Raw genomic sequence first — 22,637 nt, forward strand, 5'->3', positions numbered from 1 at the left:
GTCCGAGCGAAAGTCGTTGGTAATGTCGGTATAATAAAGTACGGATAAGTACGTAGTCGGTACCTTTAATATTCCTACAACTATTTTTATTTATGCATCGTCTGAATATTTTTAATTAGCTTACAATACCTCGAGATTATGTCAATTTTGAGTCTGTAGAGAAAGTTACTAATTATCAAATTCAATAACATATTCTCGTACACAAAAATCTAAAAAAAAAAAATATAATGGTTTAGGAACAATATTTTGCTATACCTACGATTCGGTGTAAAGTTGCGTTTGTATTAACATTTAATAATTATTTGATAATTGACGGGGTTTGGTGGAATAATAATATTATTTTAAGCTGTCGGAAGTTACGACAACACGTACTATCAATTACAATAATTATTGTAGTGGGCAAGTACGTAGCACATGTGGTAGTAGGTGGCGTTGGCGTGATAGCCGTATGACCAAAATGGTCATGACAATGCTTTTAACTCTCAATATATTATATATATTTTATTTATTGATCTTTTATTCACTTTGAAAACTTTTTTATTAACACTACATTAATTTACATTTTTAATATTCACATTGTTAACATGTAACACTTATGAATCTAAAATTAAAATGGCAAAATATATTATCATTATATACAAAATTACACCAATACAATTAGATATCACTATATTCCAATACATTTATTCTACGTATATTTAATATTTTTATACATAAAGTAATGATATGGAAACATATGATATTGCAATACCAATAATAATGGTAGAAATATTTAAGTTCTTTTAACAAATTATATTTATTTTGTTTCATCAACAATTTCAATAAGAAAATATTATATACAATTTTTTGAGTTAAAATATACGCATATTAGATAAAATGTAAGTTAATTATTATAGGGTGTCCATATTATTTAAAAAATATAGAATTTGTGCTATTGTTCGTAGCCATCCAAACATCGCAACACACCAATACACATATACCTATAAATATTATAACTCATTTCTCAAAAAATCGTAATTTTTGAATATTTTTTAAATACAATTTAAAATTGTTTTTCTTATTATTCTATATGTGTATACAATGTACATGTCATTTCAAATTTGGTTTCATATTTGATTGTTTTTCTGCTCACTAAAAATATTTTAAGTTAAAATAGTCTACTACCGTCAGTGTATTATTGTTGACTATACGTTAAAATATTTTTTTTTCAATTATATTCGAGTACGAAACCAACTAGGTACTTGAATGACAAAAATAAAAGCGATTCATTGGAGTTTATTGCAACTAAATACAACATTGCAAAAAGAACAAACCTATTTTAATCATGGCGTATTATGGGGTTTCTGTGATTTCGCCTATTATAACTGTGGACGGTGAATATTATAACGCATAATTATGAAGACGATTACAGTATTATTGATTTTAAAAATTATATTACTATCTAGTCGCACTTGTTTACCGTCGAGGCGTCGAAATACTGCGCGTCCAGTTATTATATTTTTGACTGAAACTCTAGACAGTCTGGATAGTTTCGGGGGGTGTGATGTACGCGCGGTCCCACCTCTGACGGTAAGCGCATCATCTAATTTTCACTTACCGATGGCCACGAATCACGTGCGTCTTGTTTACGCACGCAGCGATAATATAATGTGCGCGAGAAAATTATTATTATGTATTACATAAACGTATTATTGTATACCTACTAGTATATTAATTATTAAACTCAACATAATATGTACTTTAACGGAGAAGAACAAACCAGTTTTTACTGACTCGGTCGACGTTGGTGATCAAAGAAAGTATTTAATAATGTGTTGGTTATTAAAAAAATTAATAACAACAAAAAGGAAAACACACATGCGCGCGCTTGCACACACATAATCAATAATAATATTATATAGTTATATGTATAATCGAATAGTTTACTTATTAGTTAATGTATATACCTACTTGTCATTTCTAAACCACTTTACGTTAATAACTCTGAAAATATTATTAATATTATTATTATATAATAATATCATTCATTTAAGACTCGATTCATATGCATTTATTAAAAAAAAAAAAAAGGAAACAACCTATTGGAGATAATTGACAAAATCTAAATCGCTTATAGGCTAGATAAAAATACTAAAATATATAAGTTTAAGTGTATTATAATTATTATTAATATTATTTAAAACATTATTTCTTATTAATTATAATAAAATATAAAAAGTATAAGTTATAAGACATAAGTATCAACTATTGGTTGGATTAATGTATATACAACAATATTATCTAATGACAGGGGTTGATATATTTTGTTTATTTTAGAATTTCGGTACCAGTTTTTGAAAAATATATATTATGAGTTAAAGTAAAAAATTAGGTTAAAATCGATATTAAATGTCACTAATTTTTTATTAATTTATATTTAAGGTTTTTTGAAAATATTTAAATTCAGTTCTGGTTCTCAATATTTTAAAGATTTATGGATTTCAGACCTAAATCAGTTTCGAAAAGATCTTTCGCTTCAGTTCTGGTCCTGTTTAATGAGTAATTTACTTATGAAAGTATAGGCTTTATAATATGTGTAATAACACTCATGACCATACTTCGATAAAAATAAACAATAAACCACTTATTTAACAATGAAATACTTATGTGTAAAAATATAAAAGTATTTTTGGTATAAATAAATGTGATTTTACTATTGTTTGCTGCATGTATACGTGTTAAAGTCGTCGACATTAACTTAGTTCGAAACTGAATAAAAGTGTTGATATCGAAACCTTTTCGATAATTCACATAAAAATCAATTATTTAATTTAATTTATTTTTTTTTAAATTTTTTGCTGTATGAGAAAGTATAATAATATTTGAAAAAAAACATGTAATGCAAAGCTTAATCGTATATTTATTTTGTGACTGTATGTATAAAGTACAAAATATTAAAAAAAAAAATCCCTGAGCGTACAATTTTTATGTGGATTTGTTTGTTGATTTTGTTTCTATTCAATTTAAAAAAAAATTTAATATTTACAAAGACAAAACTTACCTAGAACAATTTATTCCTGCTTTAGATAAATAATAAAGTAAGTATTTAAAATATTTTTGTAATTTAGGTATATCATTTTATTATATTTACATTTAAATATTTATTGGGAAGATATTTTTAAATACTTTTTAATATGAATATTTTAATACCTGTTTAAAATAAAGTTCAAAATTATTTTCAACAAGTATGCACTTGCTTATTTTATTCGGAACCTATTGAACCGTATTTAACACTTGTCAAAGTCGGTGAATTATGCTTAACGAAATACATGTATTTACATAAAAATCCGTGCCCCAACAAATATAATATTGCTACCGACGATTTCAAGGTCTGGAAAATGTATGGAGAACTCGTATATGTATATTATATGTCTAATAATAACACGCATACGTATATTATTATAGAGGCCAACGCGTCGACGGATTTTGCCCGCTTTTATGCCATTATATTATATTTTTATTTTTTTTTTTTGCTCTAATAACGTCGAGTAATACTCAACGCAGATTTAATCGAAGACCGTGCGTGTATAATACGCCAACCGGAGCTTAGTGATAATATTATGGTATCGGCGTAATGCATCTGCATAATACGCGTACCTTTACGTTATACTTTATGTAATTTTCCTTTTTTTTCCTATTTATCTCCAGTCGGACGGAACACGCGTTGGTGGCGGCGGCGGCGATGCGCCAGCGCCGTTTAATTAGACGGTCGACCTTCCACGGAAATGGCGACGATGTCATTGTATGAGTATGTATTACCTATGCGCATGTCATATACACGTAATAATAATAATAATAATTATATCATCACCCAACGATTTCCGTTCAAGGTTCTGTCGTCGTTGTCGTAATGACCCGACCGACCGAAGTCCAATCGTCTCTGCTATCGACCTATATAATGACCTTATGTGAATATGGACGTATCCTGCTGAGGGGAGATGATCAATGAGCTTAAACATTGTTTTTCACCAACGTTATTTCATGGACGCATTAAGGATTTATTGCGTTTTATTATTTTGTTAAAATGTCAACTTTCCTTTTTTTCCTAGGTGAGTATTAGCGCGCAAAGAATACACGTAACTGTAATGGAGTCATCTGATACCTATACAAGGTGAAACGGCACCAAAGTCATCGTTTCCGCTGTGTTAACAGGAAAACCGTATATCGAAACGCATTTTCAAGGAAACCTCCGATGGATCTCGGAAATGGCTTATTGGTGATTATAACCATTAGAATAATGTTTTCTTCGAATAAAATGGTTAGATTCGTTACAGGTGCTTAAAATTTACAGCAAAAATCAATGAGAGATCGAGTAGGTATCAATAAAAAATATTTATATAATAAACGAGGAGAGTCATCATTCATAAGGACAGAATCGTTTATATAATCATCGTCTAGATTGAATTTAGAAATTATGATTGTTGTTGTTTTTTAATTTATGTATATATTATAATATATAGTTTTGTGGTATGAATGTATGATATACCATTTTTACTTATACTTACACGAATAAAACTATTAATTTGATGATAATGAAATGTAAATTTAATTTCTGTGTAAATGGCTTAATATTAATTTATATTGTTGAAATTAATAATTAACTTTATTTTGAAATTAGTGATGTGAAATTAAATAATTATACTCGTATAACATACAATTTAATTATTTTGTTGCGTATTTCTGTAGCTTAGTAATTTATGGTTTTAAGAAAATTATCTAACATGTGATCTTTGAAGACAATAATCATTACATAAGAATTAACAGGTAAAATATTACAGAAGATGGAACACCACGATTAAATATTAACAATGGCTGTATTGACTTCAAATGAACATCTAGAGTAAAATCTGACTTGAATTGATTTATGATTGAAATCGGAAATTCAATTGTTGTGTGTCAATTGAATTCAATCATAACCGTTATATGATAAAACTGACCGTTATTCTAAATGCATAGGTAATAATGATATACAGTTTGAAATTTAATACTCTTTGGAATCTGATATGAATTCAATTGCATACTGCTCAACTGCTCTAATAAATAACCTAGTTAGTTAATTACATTTCAAAATTGGTCAATACAATTTAATATAGTGTATTTATTTTATAAGCGTAACAAAAATATATGCTCATTATGATTTATATAAATGTATTTTTTTTCTCATACTATTTACGTAAAAAATATTATTTAATAATAATGAATTTGAGTGTGCCTGTCACAAATAGTCTCAAATTGAGACTCTCAATGTGTTATATTGTTATAAGCAAGATATTTTATACCGCCTTCATTAAATTAATATACCTACATAAATAAATAATAATTTAATCGACAAATTCAAATCACGTTTATATTTTAGCAAACATTTAAAATGTTTGTCCTGTTATTTTGAGTACTTACCTATTTGTTAATTGAATAATTCATTTTCAATGCATTAGAAAAATATATATTTTATCACAATAATTGTTCGAGTAATTTAAATAATATTATTATAATATTAATTTAGGAACTTTTAAAACCTAGTAACACAGTAAAAAATAACTGTATAAAAATGGGTTAACGTTAAAACATAATTACCATTTTCACTATTGATCAATTGTAATTTTGTAACAAACAAATCTTTATCAATAATTAAATTTTAATTTTAAAAAAATATCGATAGTTAGCTAAAAAAATATTGAACAATTAAAACATTTAGAATATTAATATTATATTGTAAAAAATTCTGAATTAAAAGGAGAACACATCTCAATTTTTGTATGTTTATCTATTAATTAATAAACTGAACAAACCAAAAAATATTTTAGTTATTTCTTACTATTTCTTAGAATAAGATGGAAAATAATTTGGCGCTAAAATTGATGGTAAATATGAACTTCACGTTAACAGTTAAGTAGTTTAATGAGTGTTAACGTAGGTATTCAAACAAATTTAATTAAATTTACATTAAAATTATAAAAACATTTTATTCTGTATAATTATTATTGATATTATTTTTAAACGCTACAGTGAGCGAAAGAGTAATATATTAAATTGGAATTATTATAATATAATATTCTATAGGTGAGTCAGTGAACGTAATATATAACTGCAATAACTTTGTACAATATGGTTTTAAATTACAATTTACCTCATATTATTGTTATTATAAAAAATATTGTAATCATTATTTTTTCTTCATTTGAAAAGTTTGACGTTTTCGAAGATAATTTTCAACCATTGAAAAAAAAAAAATGGTCATTTAATTAACATTTACAATTTTGTGTAATTATCTTGTAATTTAGTATTTATACCACAAATAATTTATTGATATTAAAGATAATGATTTATTCAGTGACTGTTATTTATTAATTAGTTTATACTAGATAAATTTCACTACATAACTTTCATATACTGTATAATTAAAGAGCACATGTTCATGCAACTACATATTTGTTCATCAAACTTTCAGTGGTTGGTCGAAATTTGTTTTATGACTTGTAAAATACGTAGGTTATGCCAAAGTATAGTATATTATTTGTATACTATGATATAGGTACTTTAATAATAAAATAAACTTATACATTTTTTGGTGTTTATACAGCAATACTGTCGTGCTAACCGAAAATTAGAAAACTCCAGTCAATATGATTATTGAGAAACAGCATATAATGTTTTTAACAGTAAATCAAGCTTAAAAATAGTGTTTATACAAAAAATTGATCAAAACTTGTGCTAATACATTTAATTTTACATGTAGAATTGGTTGAACACTTTTTATTTCAACTTTTTTGAGTTTTTTAAGGATTAAATGAAAATATTATAGATATAATAAACAAATGTATTTTTCTATTAATACTATGAGTATTTTTACGCTAAAATTGATTGTACAATCAAGATTTTTCTGCTTGACTTATTTATTTGAGTAGATATAGCAAAAATTCAAAAGTATGCATGAAATACGGGAAAAAAGTAAATACAATAATTACTCAAGCAAACTCAAATAATTTCAAACTCAATTCTCGGTATTTTAAACAGACCTTAAGGATAAAATTCAGTCGTTTGGATATATAGAAATTTATTTTAACCATTGAATTAAAAAAAAATGTGCACTTAAATATCGTCAACCATTGTCAAATAGAAGTAATAGAACAGATAATTGTTGTCTTTTTTTACAGAGATCTGGATTTGTACGGTCTATCAGCGTTGCTAAACATATACAATTATTTTAAGATATACTGTGAATTGACGCGGTAGTGTAAACTAAACAAAAATTATACTCGTTTTACTCATTAATCAGTAATTAATAATTACAGTTAGTATTTTTTTGTTAGGTCATCGTTTCCGTTTCAAAACATATGTAGATGTCGTTAAAAAAAAATCTATATGAAAACCAACGAATAGTTTTATTTGAGTAAATGTATAAAAATCATAGATTTTATACAAAATTTAACGAATAACACGGGGTTTTTTGATATACGTGTAAAATTGTAAAATACATAAATTAATAAGAAATATAATATCATATATTATAGCCTAAATGTTTTGAATAACCATTTATAGGTATCATATTATTGACAAAATACGTATTTATCCATTTTAATATTTAACTGAATGTTTGTTTTAATTTTCATATAAATCAATGAATCGGTTAAGTTTACACGGTTCGCGTTATCGAAACAATAAGTTAAAATTATGACGTAAAAACATCGTTAAGACAGTTGGGGAACTCCTCTTGCCCATTGAAAGTTATTTATATATATATACACATAATATCGTTATTATAATTGTTATTATTCATACGCACATAAGCGCACGCTTATATGTAGGTATGCACATCCAAGGCCACAGCCAGAGGGTAATAATATCATGACGTGTCACATTCAATTAAAATATCTAATAAGAATAAAATGTATGTTAACAAACCTGCAAACCCATAAAATGAATGTAAAATTATGATGGGAAATCTCAAGAAAATTTAGCTGGTAATAAGCTAATACAGTCCACTCTACGTGCACATAAAACGTAGGTACGAGTACAATATCTGAAGGTTTTAAAAAGCGGGGTATTTTTTTTTCATTTATTTATGTGAATTCAAATACGGTTTTACGATTATTCATAATAATGTTATTCTCTCACGTATTATCTTCATAGTGTTGAAAACAATAGATTTCAAGGTATTATATTATTTTATAGGTGAATCGGTGTGGTTGTCATGACCTTTCAGTAAAATTTATTTTTATAATCGCATCATCAAGAATATTAATATGAATATTTTAATATTGGTATGAAGGAAAACAATTTTACCTATAACGCATTTTATATATGTATACATATAAGTCGATTGGAAAACTTGTCAAATCCGTTTCACGTCATACATTCTCTGGCACTTAATTGGAACAACTTCGCTTTAAAAAAACTCAAGGCCAAAAGATTTCACAAAAGTTTAACATACTGCACACGAAATTCCATCGCTTTTCATGTATTCAATAAATCAACGGTTGTGTATTAATTACCAAGATAAAGTAATTTTATTAATACCTCAATGAATTAACATCAGTAAAATCCATTTAATTTTTTTTAATTTTATCGTTTAAATTTTTTTCTTATCGATTAACAATTTATTTTGCTCCAGGTTAATTATCCATGCCTTGTAAAAAAAAAAAAAAAAACGTGTCTTGTAAAAATTTATATTAGGTAATATTGAACATTTTTATAATGTAAAGGGCGTACGCGTTGACGCGTGAAATATGTTAAAATACCTACTAAAATGTTTTAATTGTTTAATTTTACATCCTACTAACAAAACACATACTTCACGTATTACTATTATTATTCAATACTATTATGTTTTATTTTTAATATTATATTCATTGACTTATTATGATTGACCATAATTATAGTTAACATTACATAATGTCGATATCAATAATATATTATTTTAATAAAATAACTATTACCTACAATAATTATTAAGTTTATCTATTTTTAAATATCCGTGTTATTACTATTACAAAATATGAGCTGAGCTATAAAAATAAAGTATAATATTTTTATGTTCGAAATTATTATTAAATGTAATATGAATAATTTGTTGAAAATTAAATTACATTTAATTACTTAATATATAAATGATATACACTATTCATAAGCAAGTAAGAATGTAAAAAATATCTTGGTATAAGTAAATTGTTTTTGATATACATAACATAATAATATAATTATAATAGTTTCTTGCTTAATTATGCAATAAACTAAATTTAAAAATATTTGTTATCGAATTATTATAATTATTAATAAATATAATAATTATTATAAATTTTATTTATTTAATGAATTTAAAACGTTATGAATTGTTTCTAAATAAAATGGGTTCATCTTTTGTTAAAAAATATGTATGTATCTATTTAGGTTCGTCAGTGTATGATATAATCTAAAATCCGTGTATTGTTTGTTAACGTTATTGATAATGGTGTTTAATAATTTTAAATAGTGACCTTTTAGGCAGTTAACGTAGTATGCTAAGTAATTGTAAACGGTAACCTTTAACATTTACTATACCATGTACAAAGGGTGATTTACGAAATATACTCATCCATCTTCTCTCATCAAGAACTGCCCTTTTAACAGCAAGTAATATTTCTAAACATTTTGACATATAAAAACCAAAAATCGAACAAATAGTTTTTAAGTTTTTGAGTTTTCTGTAGTACAGATATAATAGACCCATGAAATTGGTTTTAAAGCTATAGGGCTTTAGTAATTTGAAAATTGTAGTAATTTATCTATCAATATTTATAATTCATAAAAATTGCCTAAGCATAATAAGTACTAGATACTATATCCTATCGATATTTCTTTTTTCTATTTTTTTAAAACTATTTCTAAGAACTATAATATTATCCTTAGTATTAACATTTTAATAAATAAAATAATACTCGAATTTTGAGTTTGATAGATCAAAATTTTTAAAAGATTGTTTTCAATTTGCAGTTTAAAGTGAGAGAGGAGGTTTATTTGAAAAGCAGAAGTTTTTGTCTCAACATGATGACATTTTCTAATTATTAGAAAAACTTTTAAGAATTTTAAAATATAGTCTATAGACAGTTTATTTAAAATTTTCAAAAATTAGAATTTAAATAAATTCATTATCAAATGAAAAAAATACGGATGAGAATATTTAGTGAATCACTCTATATAATATAGTACCTTTGATGAAAAAAATATTCTAGATTGAAATGCCCGGTTAGGTCAGATCAGTTTTTACAAATATTGTACTTATATCTAGTATTAATTACATATTTTATTTTCATATTAGTATTTTCAACGCACAGCTTTATTTGCCGTCCATAAAAGCAACGGGAGTAACGATTAAGAAGATAGTTGGTATAGACCACCGGCGGGAAAATCTTTTAAGTTAGTAAATATTTGTAACTGTGTGTTATACAATGAGGTACTTATTCGAATTTTAATATTAACGGCAAACGGGAAACGCTGCATGCGGGGGCGGCGGGCATATAAAGTCGTTTAAAAATGTACTATGTATGACTGTCGCCGTATAGTTTCTTCCCCCACACGACTATTATTACCTATTATTACTATCATTGTACCTACTTAGCTTACAATGGCACAGTTTGCTATAATATGTATAATATAGTTTGTATCTGCGGATGGTCGTAAATTTATCGGACTTGAGTCAAAAAGGCTGTAAACGCATAAAAACACGACACGACTCCTAAAACTCCTAGACGGGTTTAACTTTTAATAAAGTCGCAGATAATAACATTTCCGGTTGTCATAATAATATATAATATAGCTTCATCATTCATATATAACATAATAATAATATCGTTAAGACCGCACGTCTCGTGTGGATATAATATAATAATATTATGTTGTACTATATATAGTCCTTTCTCTCTTTCTCTTTCTCTCTCTCTCTCTCTCTCTCTCTCTCTCTCTCTCTCGGTATTTCTTTGTTTCTTTTTTTTCTATTATTATTACTATAACAGTGCTCTTCTCGCCGCCGTCGTGGCGCGGCACTGCAGTCTTACATTAATCATGTTTTGTCTTTGAGCTGTATATATGCGCTGCTATTATATATTGTATTATATAGATATTAATTACTGTCCGCTGCCTCCGATGTCTCTCTCCGCATAAAATCCACCCAAAACACTGGACAAAATATGCTGCTCAACAGCACGTGGTGATCTACACAGTATGATTCACCGAGCATCATCGCTCTCATTTATTGATCACGGATTTATTTAAATTTTGAAATATTCAATTTGGTGTTACAAACTTTTTATTATATAAGAACTTCACCTTTTTACTTTAAATTTTCAAACAGATGATACATTTTTAATTTACATTTCAAATGAAAGTTCAAACGATTTCTGAGTTATTAAACTTTTTCAGTTAAAAAAATCTAAAATATGCTAATTATTTAGTGAATTGGACAATGTTTTAAAAATACTATAGAATACTAATTTACTAATACATTAATATTGATTAGTATAATAATATAATTTACAAATCATTATAAGTACTTTTGCCTTTCGGGCATGAAGCATATAATAGTATTAATAGTATTAAAGGATAAAATGAGGATGAGCGTGCTTGATGAATTATCGTGTATTAATTTTAGTATTATGTAAAATAATATGTGTGTATTATTATATTATATATTACGTATTATTATTAGTAGTAATTTATTACTATTATGACGTACACCGTGTCCCTGGAGCACGTGTACTTTTTGGTTGAACTGTTGATATTTCGTTCGAAATCACGATTACCCATTTCGGCACTGAACATTGTTTATAAATGCACAGACCGATGGCGTGCGGCTCTATTACAATATTATTATGTCGATGTAGTATTCCACCGGGTAGATACTCTTTGTAGTAAGTGCAATTGATGGGCGAGCATGCGTTAATTGGTATCTATGTTAGTATAGTAGGCTATAGTATATTATTACCTAAACGTTTCGAATCGTTCCGAATCAATCGTTGTGTCGACGCCGGTGTCGTGTCACCAACAATTTTGGTGTATTAATATTATATACTTGTCTCATTTAATTTTTTTTTTTATTAACTATACTATTTGTCCATAATATGTTCGACAATTGACCGATCACATCGAATACACTTTAATATATCTACTGAGAAATTATAAATTCTAAAATATAGTTAAAATAATATTAAACTTCTTTCTAATTGTATATTATATGAGATATTTTATAGTATTTCATCATAGCAATGATTTATTAATTCTTAAAACTTACATACTAGTAATATTATTTAGTAGTCTTATCAATCATTATTACTTATAATAGATATTTAAAAAAATACTGGTAGATACTTATAGGTAATACAGAGGCGTATTTACGATTTTAATGCCCTAGATGAAAAAATATATTGTCACCCTTTTTTCCCCTTAACAATAATTTAAACCCTAACAATTTAACTTCTAGAGCGGCGCCCCTTTAAGAGACTTCCAATTTGGTGCCCGGGGCGATTTCTCCAATTCGCTCCCCTTAAATACGCCTCTGAGGCAATAAATACATCGGGTGAATATAAGTTCCTACACTACGTATATTATTATAGATAATTTATAAATTATCAATCGAATATCAGTTATATCATATAATAATACATTTTAATATAATAATAATAATTCATTTATTATGTGGTTATATTATTTTTTCACTTACTTCACACTATTATATTCTTTTAAATGATATTATTTTCATATTATCAGTTTGATAACTTATAGTTATAATATTATAAAAAATGTATTTTTTTTTTACTATTAAAATGTATTATTATATTTATATTTTTTAAAGGCAGTATCATCAGTTTGATAACTTATAATATTATATAAAATATAGTATATTTTTTTTACATATGTATCTGTCTTCCGCAATTTAGAAACTAACATACTTATCTTTTTTTATCGTGTGAAATTTACACATCACATATGTAGGAATTAACGTATGTAATTTTTTACTTATTACTCTCGTGTAAGAACTTACGATCCCCCAATACATTTCGTTAATAATCCATAGATGATTTAGATTAAATTGTATATTATAATCGACAATAATATATTGCTTTTGCAGTGTATTATTTTTATAGTTTTAAGTTTTAACATTAAATAAAAATAAAAATATTTATTTTATTTATCGTCAATTTTAAAAAATCTACATCAATGGAATGTGCATCAGATTCTATAATCGTTCCAATTAACATGGGTATTACCTATTTTATATATATCCGAACAAATAGGTATAACTGGTTTAAAATATATGAATAACAATCACATCAAGATACTTGAATGATTTTACTATTATACATTTAACAAAATTGTTATTTGAGTGATTAAAAATTATTAGTTTAAACCTTTCTCAAAACGACAATTGTTTATGTTTAATTCAATAAAAGTTTTTAATTAATTACATACCTACATATTATATATCAATTAAAATAAGTACGTTTAATAAGCTAACTTTTTTTAATTTACCTTAAATGATATTTACATCTGTCGTTAATAATAAATATGTTTTTATAAACTACTAGATTCATCATATTTATATATAAAATAACCATAAACCACTTAAATAATTTCTATAACTATAAAGAATTTATTTAAATAACCAATGTCATATTAATGGCATATAATAATATCGTTATTATATTTTATTCGTAACGGCTCGAGATGATTAATGGAAATGATTCAAATAATTTTATCGATAACACATAACCGTTTTTCAAGTATTCAAGTAATTTATGTGTCGACTATTAAACAATAATCTTTTTTTATATTTAACGGCATAAAATGATAGCAAGAAATGTCATCTTTACCGTTTTTATGAATTTTTCATATAAATATACATTTTTGAAAATCGACGTTTGTATAGTAATCGATTTTATGGCTCGTTTAATATTTTCTTAAAGGCCATTCCGTAGTTTTCACTACTGTTTTAAATTTAACAATGATTTTATAACGTTCTATTATCATATGAATTTATTTTGCTATATTCGTTATTATAATATTACATAAATCGATTAAGTGATTCTCACGAAAATACTATCTTATTTTTTTCATATTTTACATTTTTCTCCTTTTTATAATATTCAATAATTGAACTTAATTTTTAGTTTTTTTTATCTTGTCAATATTTATCTTAATTTTTTCTTCAATTTTTCCATTTTAATGATCACTATTCAAGCGTTAAAAGTGCTGGAGTCTACTCCGGCATGTCGTCTCATTTTTTTTTTATGCGTGTAGGATATTAATTCGTGGGTATTAAAGTCTCAAGTTAGAAAGCTCAAGTTTTCAGAAGAAGCTAATTATACTTTAAAATAATGCTCTAAATGGTAATTAAGTTAAATTAGCATCCAAAGGGTTTAATTTAAGTATATTGGCTTATATTATAAGTTAGCGTGAATGATAACTGCATTGTTGGATATACTGTTTTTGTCTTTTAACTAGTCATTGATATAATCTACAGATGAATGAAATTTACGCATTGTAAAATTAAAATAACTTGCTATCTATAAATTTAATAAGCTATAATTAAATTATATCATACTTGCTATCAAATTTTGCCTTTATATACTATATTAGTATCATTTTTACACTCAATCATCTCTAATTATTTAAAGTTTTATCTGTAATTTATAATTTTTATATTAAACGTTTTGAAAACAAAATGTGTACTCTGCAGGTTTTATACATTATTTTATACTCATCGTACCATAAACCTATACAATACTATTTTTTTTTATTGGTGTCATTTATATGACTACTGACAGACTCGTAAACGATTATTTGGATATTTAATTACATATTTGTAAACTGAAATTTATTAGTAAAATAAAAAAAAAACATATACATTTTTTGTGGAGGGGGGATTTTATATAGATAAAAGTAAAAAGCATAATATTATACTTTTAATCGGAAATTGAAAAAGGACTTTAAAAAATTCGTTTGATGTCCTTTACTCTCTCTTTTCCCGACTCACTCTCTTTAAAAGTACTTCGTATCTTTACTTTTAGATTCGAGTCGTGGACCTATTGGTTTTACAATTATTTATTTTATTTTCTCCCTGACAAACTTTTCAGGAATTGGAAATTGAACACAGATTGTACTTTAAAGTGGTTATTTTTATTTTACCAATACATTTAGCACGTGTAATGTATCGAGAAAATGGTTTTAAAAAAAGCACTCACGTTTGCGGCATATCTGTTTTTAACAAGACCTTGACCGTTGTCAACCAAATTTAACATAAACTCCGTTTTAAAGCGTAATATTTTTTTAAGAGATCAACGATTTAGATGTATCATGCAGGACAATAATATATTATCGCATATTCGTATTATTAGTTTTAAATTAAAAACTAAAATGCGTTTCTGGCTTGCAGCCAATCAAACCAGTATACATGTCTCACTTAACGCGTACTTATACCAACAGAAAGTATACTTCTGTTATCGATGAACGGAGGTTCCGCCGTGAAAACACTTACACATAATATACACTATACAGTCGGATCGTTGTACGATTTTCGTGTTTTAGCTGTCTTGAACTTATCGAAGATAATAATTTCATGATGATATTTGCGCCGACACATAGGATTTGAAATAGGTGGTAAAACTGTGAATCACAACCAATGAGAGGTGGACGAAAAAAAGACATTTGTCACAGATTATGCGTAATAGTTATTGGGGAATCCCGGACAGTTCGTGCTGTGTTTAATAGACAACTCAGCTTCGTAGCGTCATCGTCAACAGTCACAAAGAGTATAATATTTTTTTTTGTATTTTTATACTCGTTTCATAGGTATATTTATAAATAATATAGTTTTTCACTATTAAATTAATAGACAATAGTATAATATTATGTTATGGTGATGTGTGTAGGAGCTATGCGACGATCGGTTGCAGACACCTTCTACGAGGAGATGACAGATGTTGCCGAAGAAGATTCGTTTAGTTTTTATTAATCTCCAGTGATAGAAACGAACTTGCATTTTTTATAGTATAATATCAATATTATTTTATTATTTGTATTATTATTATTACAACCCTCACAACGCGGCAGTGACATTTTATATTATTTTCGTCGGTAAATCGATACATCATGCTCGTCTTGAATATGTTAAACGTGTGTCGTATACTTGGGTTATAGTAATTACTAATCAGTATGCATATTATAATAATACACTGATTTTTTGACGTACTGGTAATCGGTAATCGGTTCTTGTATTCATTTTTGGATTTTTCAAAAGTTCATTGAGGTTTCGAACTTTCCGTTTGAAAAATATACCGTCTAAAATATTAGAGACAGTGTATAATAAATAATAAATAATGTAAAAATATCATATATATTATGATAATTCTAAGTTAGTGTGAATAATTAATCAAAAATTAGATTCTACCCACTGATATGGTATTTGGTATTATAGTATTATAATATACATGTGGTAAGACCTTGGGTTTAAGACTTTTTTTTTCTTCGTTAGTTAATGATAATAAGGTGTACAATGTTATTATTGTTTTTGTTTTATGAATCTGTTATTGAAACGTATAATAATATTATGTATATGTTTTTTTTAACATATCTTGTAAGAACTGCGTCCTGAATGCTATATGTATAATAGAAGTACAAACACGTGTAAGAAAAACGTAATTAAATCCGTGCCTCCGAGTTATTAAAAATGTATGTACAAAATATTATAGTTTGATTTTTTTCTATTGAAAGTTTTGAAATTCACTGTTTTAAATTTATATTTATATATTTAGTGGGGAATTACCCGTTTCCTCCACCGCCCGTTTCCGCCAATTTAAAAAAGGTTCGATTCCCGTTTCCACCAATCTACCTGCTATGGAATAATCATTTTAATATATTCCATATTTTTGGTAAAAAAGAAAAATCTTTATAGTTTACAAATCTTAAGTGTTTTGGTTCATCGTGGATCGTAAAAATCCTTCAATTAATTAGAGTTAACTAAAACTACGTACACATGATGCGGTGTACATATTAAGGCAATGTTAGATACAAACTAGCGATGAGTGATGGTTGTACACATTAATGTATGATAGTGTCAATTTTAAATGCACAGGTATTTTATACATATTCTATAATATACATATATTACATGTATAACTTAAATATGGAATCGTCGTATATAAATCGATAAGATTGAAACTACAGTACAGATAAGATCCATAAAACTTTTATCGATCAGAAATTACTTATATACCTTTTATGAATAAGTGACTTTTATTTTATTATTGTATTTATTTATGACAAAAAATTATAAAATAAAAAAAAAATATAATGAAAAAAATATATGAATCAGGAACATTTACTTTTTTATTGTACTTATTAAAACTATGACAAAATATTATGTATTTATTATTTGCTTTATTAGATATAAATATATTTTTCAATATTTAATGTCATCATATAAACCCTGTACAATTATTTTAAGTTAAAACTTAAGTATACCGTAAAAATATTAGGAATAATAATGCAATTAATACAAATTATTATAATTTTACCATAGCAGGTAGATTGGCGGAAACGGTACATGCGCCTATTTAGTAATGATGCGTAATAATGCGCACTCGTTTATCTGTGTGGAAAATATTTTTATTAAGTTATCAATTTGTTTATTTCAAACGACATACAATTAAAACCAATATTTCTATTACCGATTTGCCGATTAAAATACTCTTTTAAAAATATATTTGTTCAAATTCCAAATTTCGGAATACGTATACTATTATGCACTATACAGCCTTACATAACACTGCTTAAATATTATACAAATCTAAGTAATCGAAAATATGATGTTTTAATATACTAAATAATTCAATACCACAACATTTGAATAAATGCATCATTAAAATAAAAAAAAGGGGATGAACATGCTTGGTAAATTACCCTGTATATAATATATACGGTTGGAAAAAAAACATCTAACGCTATAATAATATAAATATAAATACAAAAATAAATATATAATATATCACAATATAAACCATACGACGCGTATTGTACTTATTGTTATAATATATCGTTATACATAGGGCACACATCGGAAATCATAAAATCTGCGATTACCATCCCGCCCCGCTCTTCATCGGTGACGTGGAATTTAATATTATATATGTGCACGTATTGCTCCGACGTATACGTAGGTATAAAGTATATAATACATAATACACGGCGATGGCGTATTTTACTAATGCCGACATGGAGCCACGCTATTATAATATATATATATATATACATATGTATACTTAAACCTATATAATACATAGTAACAATATAATATATATATATAAAACCGAAAATAACAATTGTACGAACGTTATTTCCGTCGGATTTACACGGCGGGCACGCGATTCTTCATCGTCGTCCGGGCGATAACGCAGTCTCAGAGACAATGCCCATTGTGTTTTTCGTATTCATTTTGCAATTCCCAGTGGAGGAAACTCGTCCGGGAAGACTGCACTCGCGCGCGCTTGTGTGCAGTTATACGCGTATATACAGATAGGTACGGTATTTTATTCGTCGAGTGTATAGGTATTAATAATATTATTAATATTTTAGAGATTTATAAACGCACATTATCCTACCTACGCGAAATATATATATTTTGTATCACATACGCGTATATTGAAAATTGTGATGTTATAAGGAGGGGAGGAGGGGGGTGTAATATACGTGCTCGTGGGTTATCGAGTATGGTACATGCATTACCTACATATCGTCCACAATATACTATTAGGTGCATACGCCATTAATCGGTCTCATATAAATTTGGTTACCACCCATTGTATTGTATTACATGCAGACTTACTGAAAACTGTACTAAGTGGCGTGAGTTACCAGTCAGACGCACTGGGTTCCGACGTGCAACCCAATAACTTATAAGGCTGCCCATCGTGTAAAAAGTTAAATTTTATTCACGATAAGAAAATAATAATAATATGATAATATGATAATATAATAATAATATGATAATCTTTTTTTTCTAAGAGTTTAAATACTTCAATTCATAGAAAAAACTTCTAAGATTCCATCAATTACTCGTTTGATGTCCTAGAGGCTTATAAGTTGTATTAATCCGAAATTCGTAACAACAAGTCAATTAAAGATCATCACTATCTAATTGTCTGTAAGAACTAACTGCATCAAATAACCTCTTCTCTTCCTTCTTTAGAGTCTTGAGTATTTTTTACAGCATTAAGTAAACTTAATATACTGTAGTATATAATATTTTGTATTTTAAGTCGTTAAGTTATAAATTATTCATAGTGCCGTGCGATCAGCTATCCTTATTATTATATATATAATATCATTATTAATTGGTTGTTAATATTATATTTATATTATTCTGAGAATGTGTGTTTATTATCATTCTATTTTATATTTTTATGTAATATTATTATTAATAATGGTATGTATTACAATTCCAATACTTTCCGAGCAATAACTTTAGGTTGAAAGCTAAATAAAAAAAACATACATCTACACGTGCGCTCTAATTGTATGATCACGCATCGTTTAAATGCATACAATTTCAAAAGTTTTCCGGGATAGCTATAATATACTATAATAATATGGAAACCAGCAAACCAAAACGCGAAACGCCATATCGTATACATGCAGCGTTTAAGATTAATCAGTGTCAAAGTAAATTATATTGCTAAAGGCCTAAATGAAAAAGAAATTGTAAAGATTAATAATTCATATTACGTTTTTTAAAAAACAAGAAATTTTATTGTTTTATTTTCCCAGTATAATGCAATTAATTTTTTATTTGTAATAATTAGTATATATTTACCACGCAAAAGTTATTTCATATTATTATCAAAAATCAAAAATGCTAATCATAATATGTAAATGGTAAATATTAATCAAATAACACAAATAGTGTAGGTAATTAGTATTTTCAAAATGTTCATGAATATTTAATTTTATTCTCTACAAGTTATACATTTTAATGCTTAAAAATTTTGTGTATAATATGAGAATTATAGGACATATCAAATATAAATAAATATACGTAATTATATTTTTAAAAGGGTTTAAAAGGCTTAAGGCTTTTTTTTTAAGTATTTGGTGTGAATGTACGTATAGCCTTAACAGCCTCAATTCCATTTCAGACGTAAAACTTTTTTTTTCTTCATTAAAAATAAGCCTCGACATCTTGTTAATTTGGCTGAAAATATTTTTTTTAGATTGTTATAGTTTTGCTTATATATAATAAATTTTTGTTACAATAAAACATTATCCAATATATTAATTTTTAATTTTAGCACTTGTTCTTTTGACAATCTCGTTTTGTTCTATAGATTAGCGGAGGAACTTAAGAATATTGTATTCGACTTAAGTAAACTTCTGTTTATCTACATTTGATGAAAAGACATTTGTCTGTTATTCAGATTCTGTAGATTGAGCATTTTGTTTGATGTTCTTTACGTTTTGTTCGTCCTAACCATAACATAAAAGTGTGTGTAGGTATCTAGTATACCATATTATTAAACGTTATTCTTTACGATGTTTTAGTTTTTTTTTAGTTTGGTTTCTTTTTCCCTTCATTTTAGCAGCCATTTTTTTTTTATTTTAATAGTAATAAACCTTAGAATGCTTTCATAAGTGCAATATGTATACTGTGTTATATTATGTAATAAACTAATAATAGTATCGTAGTACGTGACTTTCAACTCGCCTGTAAATCGAGCAAACCGTCAGCATAACAATATGATATCGTCATTTAAATGATTCTACTTACTGTGATCGCACATTTTGGTTTTCGATTTTATTTCTTTGTGGCGTCTATTTTTTCTCCGTTGCATCGTTACACTAGGTGGCGAGCACCGGTATTTTACGCATTTTATATTCATACAAATATTAAGCGATTTGGACAGAGTCCAACAGTAGTTACTTATATTATAACAGTCATAACTGCCAACGAGTTTCGTAGGCCAAACCCGTTATTTCATCTTTTTCCTGTCCATTTAATAATGGACACTTTTCGATTGTACAACGATTCTGCCTCATAAACAAACATCGATCAGCTCAGAAGATTTAGCCATCAAGTACCTGCATTATAATGTTGTTATGTTTGATAAAATTATATTACTACGGTTTATCGTCCAATCACATTATATTATATTAAATTTATTATTTTGATAATTTAGTCATAATTGTTGATATAGCTAAATAACGTATTCTATAATGCTGAGCATAAATATTTCAATATCGTGGAAATTATTTAAAATGTAGCGACAAAATATACAAACAACGATTATTATAGATGCCAGTCCAATCTACAAAATTCCATATACGTAGTGATATCAAATATGTATTATTATTATTATTTTCTATAAATGTTACTATACCGTTACTGCTATGTATATACAATAATTTAGGTACCTGTTATTTATTATTATTTAAATTTAAAATATTAGTATACCGAAATCCATAATCTGACGCAAATGTCTATAAGTAATTTTATGTTTTCTATACTATTATAAGTTATCTAGGTATTGGGACAAGCACCATCGCCTACCCTTGTACTTCGATAAAAAAGTATTTTACATTTTTACAATTGATTAATAATGCGAATTTTAATATTATATTAGGTAAATAATAATATAGTATCCTATTATTTCGGATTTCCATTACTCGTTACTTATTTACCGCCGAAGCATAATGTCCGATTATGTTATAATATTAGTCGTCGAATCGTGATGTATGAACTATTATCGTTTCAAGATATTCATTATAAGTTAAAACTGATTTTTAAAAATAAAATTAAAAGCAATTTAATGGTTTTTCTTTAACTCATTTTTACAAAATATTGTAAAATAGTACCTAGTTTGTTTTAATTTTATAAAAATACTCATAAAAATTAGTATTCATAAAGTTTAATTAGATACTTAGAAAAATTAACCGATTAAATTACAATATATTATAAATGGCATATAGAATATAATTATAATATTCTGTTGTTATTTTATAATTACGTTTAGAGGAATGTGTAAACCGTTGTCATAGTGTATTCGGAGACTACGAGTATTCTTTCTTTGTTCGTGACAATAGGTGATACATAATTCAAACAAGTGTATAAATTATCATTATATTATCTGTACACCAGTCACTAGTAATTATAATCTATTTTCAGCCTCCTTGCATTTGTTATTATATACTTGACATTTTATATAGTGCTGTTTTTACTTTTATACCGAAACACCATAATACGAGTAAACGATTAAATATTAAACGGTTGGTACGATATTGATTAATTCGTATAATATTTTTTTATTAACTTGCATGACAGAAATCGTTCACTATTCAATATTAACTACCTATCTCATATTTCTATCTATCTATCTAAGTATATATTTAAGTCGATATTAGTACACAGGTATAATATATTATATACTCACTGAACTCAATAAGACATTGATTTGTGATAGCACAATTTATTACTTAATAGCGTTTACACCGTTAATAATAAACAAGTAATGTAATATTTACTCCGATTGATGTGTATGACTTTTAATCATAATATTATTAGTAATATTATTTACTAGCGT

The 22,637-nt window shown here is 26.5% G+C and overlaps 1 long non-coding RNA gene across 1 annotated transcript; it reads left to right on the forward strand.

Annotated features, from left to right (window-relative positions):
• The first annotated feature begins 3,410 nt into the window (after positions 1–3,410).
• On the forward strand, positions 3,411–4,404 carry LOC113549814. Its single transcript, XR_003404966.1, has 3 exons — positions 3,411–3,787; positions 3,870–4,255; positions 4,303–4,404. It is a non-coding gene; the product is annotated as an uncharacterized LOC113549814 (long non-coding RNA).
• Positions 4,405–22,637: the final 18,233 nt, after the last annotated feature.

The sequence above is a fragment of the Rhopalosiphum maidis genome, chromosome 1, assembly GCF_003676215.2.
Source record: "Rhopalosiphum maidis isolate BTI-1 chromosome 1, ASM367621v3, whole genome shotgun sequence".
Taxonomy (NCBI): Eukaryota; Metazoa; Arthropoda; class Insecta; order Hemiptera; family Aphididae; genus Rhopalosiphum; species Rhopalosiphum maidis.